This window comes from Pseudophryne corroboree, chromosome 2 (assembly GCF_028390025.1).
Source record: "Pseudophryne corroboree isolate aPseCor3 chromosome 2, aPseCor3.hap2, whole genome shotgun sequence".
Classification (NCBI taxonomy): Eukaryota; Metazoa; Chordata; class Amphibia; order Anura; family Myobatrachidae; genus Pseudophryne; species Pseudophryne corroboree.
In genome coordinates this window covers 876,870,712-876,889,341 of record NC_086445.1, presented here as the reverse complement: position 1 = coordinate 876,889,341, position 18,630 = coordinate 876,870,712, and the positions used below count along the sequence as shown (strand labels likewise).

Here is an 18,630-nt window from a genome sequence, read left to right as displayed (position 1 = left end):
CACATGGAAAGCCAAACATTTTTTTTAGAAGTAATTCAATCTAATATCATAAAGGTGCTTAACATTCACACAGGTCATTCCTTCTGCCACACATAAAAGTGGTCACACTCTTGATCTTATCTTTCAGATTGGATTAGAAGTCACTGACCTAAAAATAAACCCAGTCATCTGGTCAGACCACCACGCCCTTTGGTTCTCAGTTGCAACCCCTCAAATAAAATCTCTGTCCGTGGAGTTGACCAGGTATCGTCCAAGGAGGGGTATGACTCCCCAGGCTCTAACAGCAAATCTGGATCTCTCTGCTATACTGGGTGCACGTGAAGATCCCTGTTCCCTAGTCCGTTATTATAATTAGGGATGTTACGGCTGCAATTGATATTATCACCCCTGTGCGTATAAGACCTCGTAAACCACAACGTCAAGCTCCCTGGTTCGACAACAGTGTTAGTGAGCTCAAGAAAAGGGGGCGTAGACTGGAAAGACGATGGAGGAAGACTAACCTAGTGGATGACAAAATAAAACTAATAAAGCATAATGAAGAATATAATTCGTCAATCACCCGTAAGAAATCACAGTTTCTGTCAAATGAGATCACGACAGCAAACAATAGGCCAGCTCAACTTTTCCGCACAGTGGAGATGCTTTGCAAGCCAGCATGCCTGCAGACTGATGAAACCCTCTCCCAGGCAAGATGCAACGAGTTTGCAAACTTCTTTGCAGATAAAATGTCCACCATTTGGGCTGGAATCTCCACAGTGCCATCAAAGGAGTGTCAAACTACAAAACATGCCAATATAAGCCACCTGACTTCATGGACCAGCTTTCATCCAGTGGATGTAAAGGACATTGCTGAAATTGCTCGGATTTTGCGTCCCACCACCTGTGATCTGGACCCTGCCTCAACCAAGCTTCTAATAGGTTTTATGGATATAATTGGTCCTGTCTTTGCAAAAATTGTTCAATGCTCTTTGCAGACAGGCATATTTCCTGGACCCCTAAAGGAAGCAATTGTTAGACCTCTTCTTAAAAAACCTAAATTAGATCCCGACTGCATGACCAACTATAGACCGGTATCAAACCTTCCTTTTCTAGGAATGGTTATTGAGAAAGTGGTTGCAAATCAACTGGAAATCCGCCTGACAACCCATGATATCTATGATCCATTTCAATCAGGATTCAGGAGAAGACATAGCACTGAAATAGCCCTGGTGTGTGTGTTAAATGATCTTCTGACGGCAAGAGACAGAGGCGACTGTTCAACAGTAATCCTTCTGGATCTCTCTGCAGCATTTGATACCGTGGACCATGGGCTTCTGATTGAGCGTCTGATACATTTTTGTGGACTGGATGGCACAGTCCTAAATTGGTTCAAATCATTTCTCACAGGCAGGTCACAGAGAGTATCTTCTGGATTATACTCATCACCACCAGTGCCATTGCCATGTGGTGTCCCACAAGGTTCTATACTATCCCCCATGCTTTTTGCAGTATACATGCTCCTGCTGGGTGAAATAATCAGGCGCCATGGGCTAGTCTACCACTACTATGCAGATGATACACAACTGTACTTGTCCTTTGCTCCGGGCACTGATAACCCAATAGCAACCCTAAATGGCTGTCTAGCTGAACTCCAGGAGTGAATGAGTGCTAGTTGGCTGCGACTGAACCCGGATAAAACAGAGGTCCTTATGATAGGACCGCAACATCAAAGGACAAGACTGCAGCATAGCCATCCAACTGGACTTACACTCGGGGATTCGGAATTACAAACCACTGATCGTGTGTGGAATCTTGGCGTTGTACTGGATGGTGGCTTGACACTTAAACATCAGATATCAGCCACAATCAAATCCTCATTATTTCACCTGAGGAACATAGCCAGAATCAAGCACTTAATTCCCTCAGATGATCTGCCAAAAGTCATCCACGCATTTGTATCATCTCGATTAGACTACTGTAATGCCCTCTACCTTGGTCTCCCAGCAAAAGAATTGCACCGCTTACAGCTGGTGCAAAACACAGCTGCCAGGCTGTTAACCAACCAGCACCGTTCTAGCCACATAACACCCATACTCTACTCCCTTCACTGGCTGCCTGTAAGATGGCGAATCATCTTCAAGACTGGCTTACTGAGTTTCAAAGCACTACATGACCAGGGCCCAAGGACCTGAAGCAGCTACTAACCCCATACTGCCCCACTCGATTACTGCGATCTGTAGATGAAGGACTTTTAGCAGTACCTAGAATCTCCCGTAATTCATCTGGGGTCGAGCTTTTTGTCATGTGGCTCTGACTCTATGGAACTCACTTCCCAACACGGTGCGAGAGGCCCCAACTATAGAATCTTTCAAAAGTAGACTCAAGACTTTCCTTTTTACTCAAGCATTCCCGTAATTGTCCCTTTAGTATCTCCATGCTTCTGTATTTTATGAAAATCTGTTCTGTACTTCATTATTTTCTGTACTATATTATGCTACGTATCTGTTAAGCGCCTTGAGTCCTATTGGAGAAAGAGCACTATATAAATAAAATTATTATTATTATTATTATTATTATTATATAATTTGTCTGCAATAGCATGCAGTGTAATGTTCCCATCATACTTATCAGTAATGCTCTTCAAGAAGCATTAATGCAGCGTATCTGCGATCCAGTGACAGAAACAAGGCGCTTAAACTTCCTATTATGTGCAGGCAGACAAAGCACCTCTTATACCCCTTTCACACCGTACAAATAACCTGGTATCGACCCGGCATATTGCCGGGTCGACACGGGTCAGCGTGCGGTGTAAAAGGGGCATAGCCAATATTGCGGGTTGTCTGACCCGGAAATTCAACCCGGGAATAAAGCAGTGTTATACCCGGGTTGAATGTCCGAGAGTAATCCTTGATTCCTCCCTCTCATTCAAACCACACATTCAGTACCTCTCACAAACCTGCCATTTCCATCTCAAAAACATTTCCAGGATAAGACACTTTCTCACCCAGGATGCTTCTAAGACACTCATCCACTCACTGGTCATCTCCAGATTGGACTACTGTAATCTCCTCCTATCTGACCTCCCTGACTAACGCCTCTCTCCACTCCAATCTATCCTCAATGCTGCTGCCCATCTCATCTTCCTCACCAAACGTACTACATCCACCTCCCATCTCTTGAAGGACCTTCACCGGCTACCCTTTCCATTCAGAATCCAATTCAAGCTTCTCACAGTCACCTACAAAGCCCTAACCCACTCTTCTCCCTCTTACATCTCTGACCTTATCTCTTTGCACTCCCACCTGTACTCTTCACTTTGTCCTCTTCTGCCAACTGAATACCTCATTCCACTCCTACCTACAAGATTTTGCACGTGCTGCTCCTTATCTCTGGAATTCTCTACCTCTCCCCATCTGACTCTCCACCTCTCTACCAAATTTAAAAATGGGCTCTCAAGACCCAATTTTTCCACCAAGCCCAGCCAACTCTCCTCCTAACCCTCTTGTCTTCCGGTTCTGTGTCACCCCAGTCTGTTAGCCTTTCACCATTTAAAATGTCAGCTCACAAGAGGAGGACTTTCTCCCGTTATGTGCCTTTACTTCTCTTACTTACTCTGTCTTATACTCCATAGACTCTCTGATGGATCCTAACCCCTGGTTTTAGGTACTTGTCCTATATTGTCTTGAACTGTAAGTGCTGTTTTCTTTGCTTTGCTCATTTATGTTCTCTATAATGGGCGCTGCGGATTCCTTGTGGCACCATATAAAGGATAATACAGAGATTTATGGTAGACTTATCATAGTTAAATCTCTTTCTGAGAGGTACACTGGGTTCCACATGGAATATATAGGGGTGTAGAGTTGGATCTTGATCCAGAGGCACCAACAGGCTAAATATTTGCCTGTTCCCAAGATGCATTGCATGGCCTCCTCTATAACCCCGCCTCTGGACACTAGAGCTCAGTTTCGTTACCCAGTCCAATGCAGTAGCAGGTAAAAAGAAGACAGATGTTAGTCACATAGAACCACATTCTCACGACAGGAGAAGGGACCAGCGGCTAATGCCATACAAACCCATAGAAGCTAAGTGCGTCAGGGTGGGCGCCCTGTGAAACCCAGTGTACCTCGCAGAAAGAGATTTAACTATGGTAAGTCTAACATAAAGCTCCTTTTCTGCAGCGGGGTACACTGTGTTCCACAGGGAATACATCGGGGGTCCTAAAGCAGTTCCTCATGGGAGGGGACGCACTGTAGTGGGCACAAGAACCCGGCGTCCAAAGGAAGCATCCTGGGAGGCGGAAGTATCAAAGACATAAAACCTAAAGAACGTGTTCACTGAGGACCACGTAGCTGCCTTGCACAACTGTTCAGTAGACGCGCCACGGCGGGCCGCCCAAGAAGGTCTAACAGACCAAGTAGAATGGGCTTTGATAGCAGCAAGAACTGGAAGACCAGCCTGTGCATACGCTTGTGCAATCACCATTCTAATGCATCTGACCAAGGTTTGCTCGTTTGCAGGCCAGCCACGTTTATAAAAACCAAAAAGTCCAAAAAGGGTATCGGACCTCCTGAGAGAGGCAGTCCTCTCCACGTAACTAAAGAGATCTCGTACCATATCCAAAGACCGCTCTTTGGAGAACCAGAAGAGATAAAAGCCGGAACCATGCTCTCCGGGTTAAGGTGAAAAGAAGACACCACCTTAGGCAAATAACCAAGGCGTGTTCAGAGAACTGACCAGTCACAGTGAAAAATCAGTAAGGGCAGATGACAGGACAAAGCTCCTAAGTCCGACACCCTCCTAGCAGAGGCAATAGACATCAGAAACACGACCTTAAATGTAAGATATTTAAGGTCCACAGACTTGAGGTTCAAATGGAGACTCTTGTAGGGCATTCAAGACAACAGACAGATCCCATGGAGCCACAGGGGGGACATAGGGAGGTTGAATCCGTAAAACGCCCTGAGTGAAAGTATGAACGTCAGGAATAGACACAATCTTCCTCTGAAACTACACCGACAAGGCAGAAATATGAACCTTGAGGGCGGCCAAACAAAGGCTTTGTTGCAGAAAAGCCAAAAGTCTGGAAGTTCTGAAACTGTATGCGTCGTAATTCTTAGCAGCACACCAGGTGAAGTAAGAATTCCAGACCCTGCAATAAATCCGAGCAGAAGCCGGTTTAGGGGCCTTCAGCATAGTTCGGATAACCGCCTCAGAGAATCCTTTGGCCTTCAGGACTGAAGCTTCAAGAGCCACGCCGTCAAAGCCAGCCTGGCCAGGTCTGGATAGACACAAGGGCCCTGAACGAGGCGGCCTGGGCATTGAAGAAGTAGAAGAGGATGCACGATCGATCGACCATGCAGATCTGAGAACTAATGCCATCTGGGCCACGCTGGAGCGATTAGAAAATAAGATTTTACTTACCGGTAAATCTATTTCTCGTAGTCCGTAGTGGATGCTGGGGACTCCGTAAGGACCATGGGGAATAGACGGGCTCCGCAGGAGACATGGGCACTTTAAGAAAGAATTTAGATTCTGGTGTGCTCTTGCTCCTCCCTCTATGTCCCTCCTCCAGACCTCAGTTAGAGAAACTGTGCCCGGAAGAGCTGACAGTACAAGGAAAGGATTTTGGGAATCCAGGGTAAGACTCATACCAGCCACACCAATCACACCGTATAACTTGTGATAACTTTACCCAGTTAACAGTATGAACAATCACAGAGCATCAGATAAACTCTGATGGAACTATAACATAACCCTTATTTAAGCAATAACTATATACAAGCATTGCAGAAGAAGTCCGCACTTGGGACGGGCGCCCAGCATCCACTACGGACTACGAGAAATAGATTTACCGGTAAGTAAAATCTTATTTTCTCTAACGTCCTAGTGGATGCTGGGGACTCCGTAAGGACCATGGGGATTATACCAAAGCTCCCAAACGGGCGGGAGAGTGCGGATGACTCCGCAGCACCGAATGAGCAAACACAAGGTCCTCCTCAGCCAGGGTATCAAACTTGTAGAACTTTGCAAAGGTGTTTGAACCTGACCAAGTAGCCGCTCGGCAAAGCTGTAATGCCGAGACCCCTCGGGCAGCCGCCCAAGAAGAGCCCACCTTCCTTGTGGAATGGGCCTTAACTGATTTAGGCAGCGGCAACCCAGCCGCAGAATGAGCCTGCTGAATCGTGTTACAGATCCAGCCAGCAATAGTTTGCTTTGAAGCAGGCGCCCCAAGCTTGTTGGAAGCATACAGGATAAACAAAGATTCTGTTTTCCTGATCTTAGCCGTTCTGGCTACATAAACCTTCAAAGCCCCGACCACATCCAGTTACTCGGAATCCTCCAAATCAGTAGTAGCCACAGGCACCACAATAGGTTGGTTTATATGAAAGGATGAAACCACTTTCGACAGAAATTGTGGACGGGTCCGCAATTCTGCTCTATCCGCATGGAAAGCCAGATAAGGGCTTTTATGTGACAAAGCCGCAAAATTCTGACACATGCCTAGCCGAAGCCAAGGCTAATAGCATGACCACCTTCCATGTGAGATATTTTACTTTCACCGTTTTGAGTGGTCCAAACCAGTGTGATTTCAGGAAACTCAACACCACGTTAAGATCCCAAGGTGCCACTGGAGGCACAAAAGGGGGCTGAATATGCAGCACTCCCTTTACAAACGTTTGAACTTCAGGCAGAGAAGCCAGTTCTTTTTGAAAGAAAATGGATAAGGCCGAAATCTGAACCTTAATGGAACCCAATTGAAGGCCCAAAGTCACTCCCGACTATAGGAAGTGAAGGAAACGGCCCAGCTGGAATTCCTCCGTAGGGGCATTCCTGGCCTCACACCAAGCCACATATTTTCGCCATATACGGTGATAATGTTGAGCCGTCACATCCTTCCTAGCCTCTATCAGCGTAGGAATGACCTCATCCGGAATGCCTTTTTCTGCTAGGATCCGGCGTTCAACCGCCATGCCATCAAACGCAGCCGCGGTAAGTCTTGGAACAGACAGGGCCCCTGTTGCACAAGTCCTGTCATAGAGGCAGAGGCCACGGGTCCTCTGTGAGCATTTCTTGCAGATCTGGATACCAAGTCCTTCTTGGCCAATCCGGAACAATGAGTATTGTTCTCACTCCTCTTTTTCTTATGATTCTCAGCACCTTGGGTATGAGAGGAAGAGGAGGAAATACATAGACCGACTGGAACACCCGCGGTGTCACCAGTGCGTTCACAGCTATCGCCTGAGGGTCTCTTGACCTGGCGCAATATCTCTGCAGCTTTTTGTTGAGGCGGGATGCCATCATGTCCACCTGTGGCAGTTCCCACCGACTTGCAATCTGCGTGAAGACTTCTTTATGAAGTCCCCGCTCTCCCGGGTGGAGGTCGTGCCTGCTGAGGAAGTCTGCTTCCCAGTTGTCCACTCCCGGAATGAACACTGCTGACAGTGCGCTTACGTGATTCTCCGCCCAGCGAAGAATTCTGGTGGCTTCTACCATCGCCACCCTGCTCCTTGTGCCGTCTTGGCGGTTTACATGAGCCACTGCGGTGATGTTGTCTGACTGAATCAGAACCGGTTGGTCGCGAAGCAGGGACTCCGCTTGACGTAGGGCGTTGTATATGGCCCTTAGTTCCAGGATGTTGATGTGAAGGCAAGCCTCCTGACTTGACCACAGCCCTTGGAAATTTCTTCCTTGTGTGACTGCCCCCCACCCTCGGAGGCTTGCATCCGTGGTCACCAGGACCCAGTCCTGAATGCCGAATCTGCGACCTTCGAGAAGGTGAGCACTCTGCAGCCACCACAGGAGAGACACCCTGGCCTTGGGGGATAGGGTGATTAACCGATGCATCTGAAGATGTGATCCGGACCACTTGTCCAGTAAGTCCCATTGGAAGGTCCTCGCATGGAACCTGCCGAAGGGAATGGCCTCGTATGATGCCACCATCCTTCCCAGGACTCGAGTGCAGTGATGCACTGACACCTGTTTTGGTTTTAATAGATTCCTGACCAGTGTCATGAGCTCCTGAGCTCTCTCTATCGGGAGATCAACCCTTTTCTGGTCTGTGTCTAGGATCATGCCTAGGAGAGGCAGATGAGCTGTAGGAACCAACTGCGACTTTGGAATATATAGAATCCAGCCGTGTTGCCGTTACACTTCCAGAGAAAGTGATACGCTGTTCAGCAACTGCTCTCTTGATCTCGCTTTTATGAGATCGTCCAAGTACGTGATAATAGTGACACCTTGCTTCCGCAGGAGCACCATCATTTCCGCCATTACCTTGGTGAATATTCTCGGGGCCGTGGAGAGACCAAACAGCAACGTCTGAAATTGGTAATGACAATCCTGTACCGCAATTCTGAGGTACGCCTGATGAGGTGGATAAATGGGGACATGAAGGTATGCATCCTTTATGTCCAGAGTCACCATAAACTCTCCCCCTTTCAGGCTTGCAATGACCGCTTTCAGCGATTCCATCTTGAACTTGAACCTTTTCAGGTATATGTTCAGGGATTTTAAATTCACTATGGGTCTGACCGAACCGTCTGGTTTCGGGATTACAATATGGTCGAATAATAACCCCCTCCTTGTTGAAGGAGGGGAACCTTGACCACCACCTGTTGAAGATACAATTTGTGAATTGCAGTTAACACTGTTTCCCTCTCGTGGGGGGAAGCCGGCAGGGCCGTCGGTGAGGAGGCATCTCATCAAAGTCCAGCTTGTATCCCTGAGACACAATATCTATTGCCCAGGGATCTAACAGGGAGTGAACCCACTTGTGGCTGAACTTACGAAGGCGTGCCCCCACCGGGTCTAGCTCCGCCTGTGGAGCCCCAGCGACATGCGGTGGATTTTGTAGAGGCCAGGGAGGACTTCTGTTCCTGGGAACTAGCTGTGTTGTGCAGCTTCTTTCCTCTGCCCCAGCCTCTGGCAAGAAAGGACGCACCTCGGACTTTCTTGTTTCTTTGTTCGAAAGGCTGCATTTGATAATGTCGTGCTTTCCTAGGCTGTGCAGGAATATAAGGCAAAATAGCAGAATTACCAGCTATAGCCGTGGAGACCAGGTCCGAGAACCCTTCTCCACACAATCCTCAGCCTTCCATATGTCTCTTAAGTCGGCATCATCTGTCCATTGCATATTCTACAGGACAAGTCAAGCAGAAATCGACATAGCTTTGACTCTAGGACCCAGTAGACTCATGTCTCTTTTGGCATGTTTTATATAGATATATATATATAGATATATATATATATATATATATATATATATCTATCTCTTAAGACAGCATCTTTAATATATATATCTCTATATATACATATATATATATATATATATACATACTAGGGTCTCAATCTCTGCTGATATGGTACCTGTCCACGCTGCCACAGCGCTATAAACCCATGCCGACACAATCGCCGGTCTGAGTAGTGTACCAGAATGTGCACGCTATCTGCAGGATCCCTGAGAATAGCTGTTACGTCAGGGCTACCTTTTGGGCAAACGTGACACCCTAGGGGAAGATTCCCATCGTATCCTGGCCCTAGTAGGGAAAGGATACTCCCTGAGAATTCTTTGTGGGAAACTGCAGTCTCTTGTCTGGAGATTCCCGCTCTTTTTCATCATGAAAAGAAGGGAAATTTACCTCAGCTTTCTTCCCCTTAAACATGTGTACCCTTGTGTCAGGGACAGTTGAGTCATCAGTGATATGCAAATCATCTTTTATTACAATAATCATATATTGAATACTTTTCTGACATTTTGGCTGTAACTTTGCATTATCGTAGTCGACACTGGAGTCAGACTCCCTGTCGATATCAGTGTCTATTATTTTGGATAGTGATCATTGAGAGACTCTGAAGGTCTCTGTGACATAGGGACAGACATGGGTAGATTCCCTGTCTGTTCTCTAATCTTTTGTGCAATAAATTTACCTTAGCACTTAATTTCACATATCCAAACAGGTGTCGGCGTTGTCGACGGAGACACCCTCTCACACACATTTGCTCCATCTCCTCCTTAGGGGAGCCTTTTACCTCAGACATGTCGACACACACGTACCGACACACCACACACTCAGGGAATGCTCATCTGAAGACAATTGCTCCACAAGGCCCTTTGGAGAGACAGAGAGAGAGTATGCCAGCACACACCCCAGCGCTATTAACCCAGGAATAACACAGTAACTTAATGTTAACCCAGTAGCTGCTGTTTATATTGATTTTTGCGCCTAATTATGTGCCCCCCCTCTCTTTTTACCCTCTTCTACCGTGTAACTGCAGGGGAGAGGCTGGGGAGCTTCCTCTCAGCGGTGCTGTGGAGAAAAAAACATGGCGCTGGTGAGTGCTGAGGAAGAAGCCCCGCCCCCTCGACGGCGGGCTTCTGTCCCGCTTTCATGTACAATTTTTTTGGCGGGGGCTCATACATATATACAGTGCCCAACTGTATATATGCAAACTTTTGCCAAAGAGGTCTCTAATTGCTGCCCAGGGCGCCCCCTCCCCCTGCGCCCTGCACCCTTACAGTGACCGGAGTATGTGGGTGTAGTGTGGGAGCAATGGCGCACAGCTGCAGTGCTGTGCGCTACCTCAGTGAAGACTGGAGTCTTCTGCCGCCGATTACGAAGTCTTCATGCTTCTTTCACCCGGCTTCTGTCTTCCGGCTCTGCGAGGGGGACGGCGGCGCGGCTCCGGGATCGGACGACGAGGATGAGATCCTGTGTACGATCCCTCTGGAGCTAATGGTGTCCAGTAGCCTAAGAAGCAGGACCTATCTGCAGAGAGTAGGGCTGCTTCTCTCCCCTTAGTCCCACGATGCAGGGAGTCTGTTGCCAGCAGAGCTCCGTGAACATAAAAAAACCTAACAAAATACTTTCTTATAGCAAGCTCAGGAGAGCTCACTAAACAGCACCCAGCTCGTCCGGGCACAGATTCAAACTGAGGTCTGGAGGAGGGACATAGAGGGAGGAGCCAAAGCACACCAGAATCTAAATTCTTTCTTAAAGTGCCCATGTCTCCTGCGGAGCCCGTCTATTCCCCATGGTCCTTACGGAGTCCCCAGCATCCACTAGGACGTTAGAGAAATAGTATTCCTCCTTCTTGCTTGAACTTCTGTAGTACCCTGGGCAGTAGTGACACTGGAGGGAACATGTATGGCAGCCAAAAGTTCCATGGAACTGACAGTGCGTCCACGAATGCTGCTTGAGGATCCCTTGTCTTTGATCTGAAGACCGGCACCTTGTGAGTATGTCGAGACGCCATCAGGTATACATCTGGTAGGCCCCACTTGTCCGCTAGGAATTGAAATACTTCCGGATGAAGACTCCACTCTCCAGCATGCACGTCCTGACGACTGAGGAAATCCGCTTCCCACTTGAGGAGTCCGGGAATGTACACTGCCGAAATTGCTGGTACATGGCGTTCTGCCCAACAAAGGATTTTTGACACTTCCATCATTGCCATGCGGCTTCGAGTGCCGCCTTGATGATTTATGTATGCCACTGCGGTGGCGTTGTTGGATTATACTTGGACAGGCCTGTTCTGTAACAGAGGCAGGGCAAGATTCAAAGCATTGATCACTGCCCGCAATTCCAGAATGTTTATCGGGAGGAGAGATTCCTCCCTGGTCCACCGACCCTAGAGAGAGTGCTGCTCCAGCACCGCGCCCCAACCCTGCAGACTGGCGTCCGTAGTCAGTAGGACCCAGTTGGGGATGCAGAAGGGTCGGCCCCTGCTCAACTGTTGGTCCTGTAGCCACCAGCTCAGTGACACGAACCTCCAGAGTCAAGGAGATAATTTGAGACCTGATCCGATGAGGCAGGCCATCCCACTTGGAAAGGATTAACCTCTGCAGAGGGCGGGAATGAAATTGAGCGTACTCTACCATGTCGAAAGCTGACACCATGAGGCCTAATACTTGCATCGCCGAGTGTATAGACACTCTTGGGCGAGAAAGGAAGCATCTGATCCTGTCCTGAAGTTTCAGGACTTTCTCCGGAGACAGGAACAGTCTTTGGCAGTGTGTGTCTAGCAGTAACCCCAGGTGCACCATGTTCCGAGCAGGGACCAGCGAGGACTTTTTCCAGTTGATGAGCCACCCGTGGGCTTGTAGGAATTGGACCATCAATTCCAGATGACCGAGGAGGAAAACATCATGGGAGTTTGACAGGATCAACAAGTCGTCCATATACGGCAGGATCCTGATTCCCTGATGGCGGAGAAGGGCCGTCATCACGGCCATGACCTTGGTGAAGATCTGAGGGGCCGTGGCCAGTTCAAATGGCAGAGTCTGGAATTAATAATGTAGGTTGCCAATAGCAAACCGCAGCTATTGCTGATGCGATATGGCAATAGGTATATGCAGGTAAGCATCCTGTATGTCCAGGGATACTATATAGTCTTCAGAGTTCCATGGCAAGTACAATAGAGCGCAGAGTTTCCATACAGAATTTGGACACTCTCACAAATTTGTTCAATGATTTGAGGTTGAGCATAGGCCGAAAGGACCCATTGGGTGTCGGAACTAGAAAGAGGGTTGAATAGAATCCCCTGCCTTTCTGGGACTGAGGTACCGGCACTACCACTCCTGTGTCCAGGAGGGATCGCACAACCAATTGTAGAGCTTGCGCTTTCAACGGATCCGAAGGGATAACCGTTGAGCAGAACTGGCGAGGGGGACATCTCTTGAAAGAGACTGCGTACCCGTGAGAGACAACTTCCTGCACCCAGGCGTCCGAAGTGGTCTTTAACCAGGCCTGGGCGAACTGTAGAAGTATGCCTCCCACCATAGTATCCCCGAGGGGGAGACCCGCCCAGTCATGCAGCAGGCTTGTCTTGTTTAAAGCAGGCTGACGGGCGGCCCAGGATTGTTTAGGCTTGGACTTAGTGGTTTTGGAAGTACGAGCCTGTCTCGGGTACGCCTGATCCTTTGCTTTGCCTGGAGGTTGAAAGGAACGAAAAGTGGTACTCTTTGCCTTCGGTGCAGAAGGATTAGTACTTGGGAGAAACGCAGTCTTAGCAGTCGCCAAGTCAGTCACAATCTTATACAAATCCTCCCCACAAAGGATGTCTCCCTTAAAAGGGAGCACCTCCAAGGTCTTGGAGTCTAGGTCCACCTTCCAGGACCTCAACCACAGAATTCGGCAAGCCAGTATAGACGTAGTAGATGCCTTGGCAACCATTACACCTGCCTCAGAGGACGCCTCCTGAATATAGTGGGAGGCGGTGGTAATATGAGACAGATATTGTCTGGCAGTGTCAGAAACATCCTGAGGCAGCTCATCCTCTAATGCCTGAACCCATGCTTCAATTCCTTTTGCGGCCCAGGAGGCTGCTATAGTGGGTCTATGTACAGCACCGGTAAGGAAGTAAATAGACTTCAGGAATCCCTCCACAGGCTTATCCGTTGGTTCCTTCAGTGAGGTGACAGTGGTAACACGCAGAGTAGATGACACCACAAGACGAGCGACATGAGAGTCCGTCGGCAGTGGAGTTTCCCACTTGTTACTCTGCAGGGATAGGATAACGAGCTAGCATCTTTTTAGACAGGGAGAATATCTTTCCTGGAGACGACCAGGATTCCTGACGTATGTCGATTGAATCGTCAGAATGTGGTAAGACTTCTGATGTCTGAATGTATCAGGTTTCTTAGATGCAGTAGTGGGATCTATCTCATCATCAATTTGTAGAATCAGCTTAATAGCATCCACTAGGTCAGGAACATCAACCTGAGTAGTAGGTTCCTTGTCAGATGCGACTGTATCAGTGTCTGACGGATCAATATATTCTCCATCCTCATCAGAAGAATTATCTGAAATATTAGTGGATTGTGAGGAGGAAGCGGCTCGCTTAGATGACCCTTTGACCCCAGATGGGCGTGGTGTAGTCTTTTGTCTAACCAAAGATTGATTTAATCGTTGTATCTGGGTAGACAGAGTGTCCACCCAAGGCGGATTAACTACAGAGACAATATGTGGCTGCAATGGTACAGGAGGCGTAAGACTTGTCACAAGTGTGTTCAGCATACTTGAGAACGCTGCCCAAGGCGGTTCCTGATTGGCCACAGGTGCTGCTGGCCGACTGGGAGATGTATGGCACTCTGTACCTGAACCATCAGCTAAAACTTCCCCCTCAGTTAAATCTGTGGTAGAAGCACTGCATGATGCAGAAGCGTCCACGGATTTCCCGCCCTGTGTGGCCTTAGAGCGTAACAGTACAATATAGCCAGACAAACACAACACCTGCAAATAACCCCCTGATTTATGTGACCGTAAATACAGGACACAAACAGAGAATTAAAGTGGTATGAGGTGAATGATATATATACATACATACATACATACATAAATACACACACACACACACACGAGACCCTGATGCACCTAGCCCCCCAGGGTACAGAATATAGTGATAGCAAGAAGTGTGATACACGAGAATGAAATCTACACAGCACCTACAGGCACACTCAGTCACAGGTACAATGCAGAAGTTATTTCAGAAACTATATATATATATATATATATATATATATATATATATATATATACACACACACACAATTCGTATAACCGGCACTCACACTTCCTGTAATACTGCCGCGGTGCTCATTCCATAGTGTGTAAAAGTCAATCCAACATACGGCACTCAGCGGGCTTAATCATCCGAAGTAAATCACAATGCAGGCAGCATAAGCTTATGCTGCCTGCATTGTGATTTACTTCGGATGATTAAGCCCGCTGAGTGCCGTATGTTGGATTGACTTTTATATATATATATATATATATATATATATATATAAACAATGCACAGTAGATACTGGATGTATATCTCAGAATACTTGTACTAAATATTCAGGTAGAAGTACACCTGTTCTTAGCTAGCACTGTTAAAATGACATGTAAAATACTTAAGTGACTGTAATTTCACAGCACTGATGAGGCAGGCGGATTTACAGAGGAGACAAACATTGCCTTGCAGTCCCGGAGATCAGTCCCAGCTACTGGGGGAGGGGCTACAGGTCCCAGAGCTGGGGGAGGGGCTACAGGTCAGCACATTATCTCCAATGTTGGTCCTCACCACCGGGTACTGTGGAGCCTATGTAAAATTGATTTTTTTTAAATCTGACCTGTGCTCCCTGCCCTAGTGGATATAGTGGGGTCCCTGTGCAGTACAGTGTCCACGCCAGCGGCGCAGTCCGTCTCCTGGGACCGCGATTGGTCCGCGATTTACCGGCGGGTCCCACCTTGGGGACCCTCTTACCTCCTCCCTGATGTGCAGCCACGCGATCCTGGAGAGCGTCAGCGGTGGTGTGCCTGTGGACCGGCGCGTCTCCGCTGCAAGTACCAGGGAACCATCCGCGGGAGTATGCAGCGCTGCTGGGGAGGTGATGGAGCCACAGCACAGCATGTCATAATGACATAGAAAGTGCTGCAGCCCTTGAAGTCTTGTAAAAAGCTCTCTTCAGGGCTACCTAGTGCAGCACCCCCTGTTAAGTGACCTGCTATGCAGGCACCAACTTACAAACTGAGCTCCAGTGTCCGGAGGCGGGGTTATAGAGGAGGCCATGCAATGCATCCTGGGAACAGTCAAAGCTTTAGCCTGTTGCTGCCTCTGGATCAAGATCCAACTCTACTCCCCGATGTATTCCCTGTGGAACACAGTGTACCCCGCTGCAGAAAATAATAATAATAATAATAATAATAATAATAATCATGGAGTCTGTTGCAAGAGTTTTTGTCAATAAACGGCATAAAAGATTGCTGTATTGGTCTGGATCAAGAGGTTGCATCTCATGTGCTGTTCAATTTTTGTTGGCCCGACCTCCCAATCACATAGAATTCAGTGCACGCAGAGCGATTTCTAGCCGAGTGTGTACAGGGCTCGTAGGGGGCTCACAGGGGGTCAAGCTGGGGACACGGCATTCGGCTGATTGGGAGCGTTAACCCGATCAGCTAAGTGATAAAAAAGGTGTGTACCCAGCACTATGGTCCTTTTCTAACCGGATGCAACTCGAACAATATTGCACATGAAAATTCACTAAGACTATAGTGTCCAGATGTGAATACCTACCCATATACACACTCACAACTGTAAGTAGTTAGAATGGAAGGCATTCAATTTCAAAAACCACCGCCTGGAATCCTGACCGCCGCCTGGAATCCCCACTCGGGTTGTGGTCCACACCACTACTCGAGGGCGAATATAACCTTGTGGCGACCAAAGGTCACCTCCGGGCGCGGAGCATCGTGAGTGCAGCGAACCTACAAGGGGACACACTGCATTCGCTGCCGGTATTCCGGTTGTCAGGATCCTGGCGTCGGTCTCCTGCCCGCAGTGATCCCGACAGCCGGCATAACATACTGAATCCGTTAGAACAGCTTCTTCCAATTATGTGCAAGCAAAGTGAAAGTTGACACAAGCTGTAAATACTGCAGGCTCGGTGGCGACCTGCGGTCGCCACGGGTTCTATTCCCACTCTATGGGTGTCGTGGACACCCACGAGTGGAAATAGTCCCTGTTGGTCGGCATGCCGACCATCGGGACAGTGACCCGTCGGGCTGGTGGAGGAGGTCATGTGACTGTCGGTCAGCTGACCGGCGGTCACATGAATACCACCCGTTATTATAAGTTATGTTACATTTTATGTATTGTGGCCAGCAGAACAGGAAATGACATAACCACATAACAATCAGCAAACGCAAACTGCACAATACATAGCACTAGAACCAAGCATTACTTTGAGCTAAGAAAGATTCTTGGAAATACACATCCACAGACAACAGGGCAGATGGGACAGGATCCTTTGTCACTGACACAGAGCAGCAACACAATCTTGCGCTACCAGGCCAAGATAATAGGGAGATGAAACAGTTGAAAATGTACATTGAATAAACACAAGCATCTTTTATTGTCAACTGCAGGGACCGAAGTATGTCCTACAGGGAGAAAAAGTCAAGAGCAATATTAGGCAAGATTTTTTTTTTTTTAAGAATGCACTTTAAAGAGAAAGTAAAGACACTTTTGACAATAATATATGTCAAAGGCTGTGTTTTATTGAAGATACAAGAAATAACTGGAGTGTTAAATACTTAGGTACGTACAGATGTAGCCAATCTCATCTTACTGCGAAGCTGCATGCTGCATGGCGTGCCAGGCTGTGACTATTCGCAGCAAGCGATTGGTCCATTAATTCCATTAAGAATAAATGAAGCAATCGCCGACTGCCCGTAGTCGCAGCCCGGTATGCCATGCAGCAAGCCGTGTTGCAGTAAGATGAGTATGGCTACATCTGTAAGCCTTCCATACTATCCATCACTCCAGAGCATAAGCTTGCCATATTAGAAGTGTTGCTACTCTATCAGCAGTCACATAATAAGAGGCAGTTAGACAGCCTTGCTGTGCAGAAATGCATTGCGCTATTTGGTTGATTCATAAAAAGGTGCAGGGCCAGTAACATCACTGTAACTTTGTGGAGACTTCTGCTATTTGGCCATGCTAAAACTGTTGCAGGATATGCTGGGATGTGTACTTCTACAACAGCTGGAAAGCTTCTTATTGTCCACCCCTTGTCTACACTGAAGTCTCAACTTATTGATACATACCAGTTGCCATTGGGACACGGTCATAAATATTTCAGAGTAGCTTCAGTTGCCTGTAATAAGGTGGGAATGTAACAATACGCTACTTTTGAACAGAGCTGTAGTGGAACGTCAGGGAAACGTTGAGAAATTTATACTTTGAATGACATACTTACATGTCATTGTTAAAACAATGAACTTTAAAAGATTCTCAGACAATGAAAAGCCACAACTGGGAATTGTTGGACTGCATCAGGTGCTTGGACGACCAGTTCAAATCACTTGATGCCAGTACATGATGGTAGCTCAAAACAAAAGGCATTTCATGCGAACCTCAAGTTCACGGGTAAGCATTGACATCCATTAGCCCAAATCTGCGAAACTCAAAGGGATGAAAACAGAGTAATATAAATCAATTATCTAACTGCAATGTTCAGTACATAAGTCTGAATATCTTTCCAAGAATATGACTGTATAAAGCTATGTGTGAAGTGTGAGTCATGCAGCATATGAAGTGAGAAAGAAATCTTGCATGGAACATCCAAACAACAGTACAGAAATACACAGCAATGAACAGGTATGTGGCAGTAATGTCCATCGAGTATTCAGATAATCTATTAGACGTGTGAATTATAGATAGGGTAGAGCATACCTCCCAACTGGCCATATTCATGTGCGATGGTCCTGTAGGTAGGGCCAACTGGGACTGTACGTCGGTTCCTCTCTCTGGCCAGACTAGTTGCTGCGTGCATGGAAATGTGGCAGAGTTTTTAGGGAAGGGATGTGGTGTAGTAAGTGAACAACTTGTCACACGCCAGACTGGCAAGCACCATTACTTTACCTGGTGCTGACGCTACATAGCAGTACATCTCTCTCCTAGGCTGTCAGGGTGTGTTCCAGGTAATACCAATACAAAAAATCTGTTTGTCTCCTTCATGTGGAACTGGCGCTGCTGGGACACGGGCGCCACCATCTAGCCTAAGATCAGCTGACCACTGTTCTACCAATCCCAGACCTGATTCCCTTCACAACTCCAGGGACCAATCAGCAGCTAGGGCGCCCTATACATGTCTCTCCTTGGCAA

The 18,630-nt window shown here is 47.5% G+C and overlaps 1 protein-coding gene across 1 annotated transcript in view; it reads right to left on the bottom strand.

Moving 5' to 3' along the window:
- SSH2 (slingshot protein phosphatase 2) overlaps positions 1–18,630 on the bottom strand; it is a 393,857-nt gene that overhangs the window by 137,406 nt on the left and 237,821 nt on the right. The window lies entirely within an intron of this gene.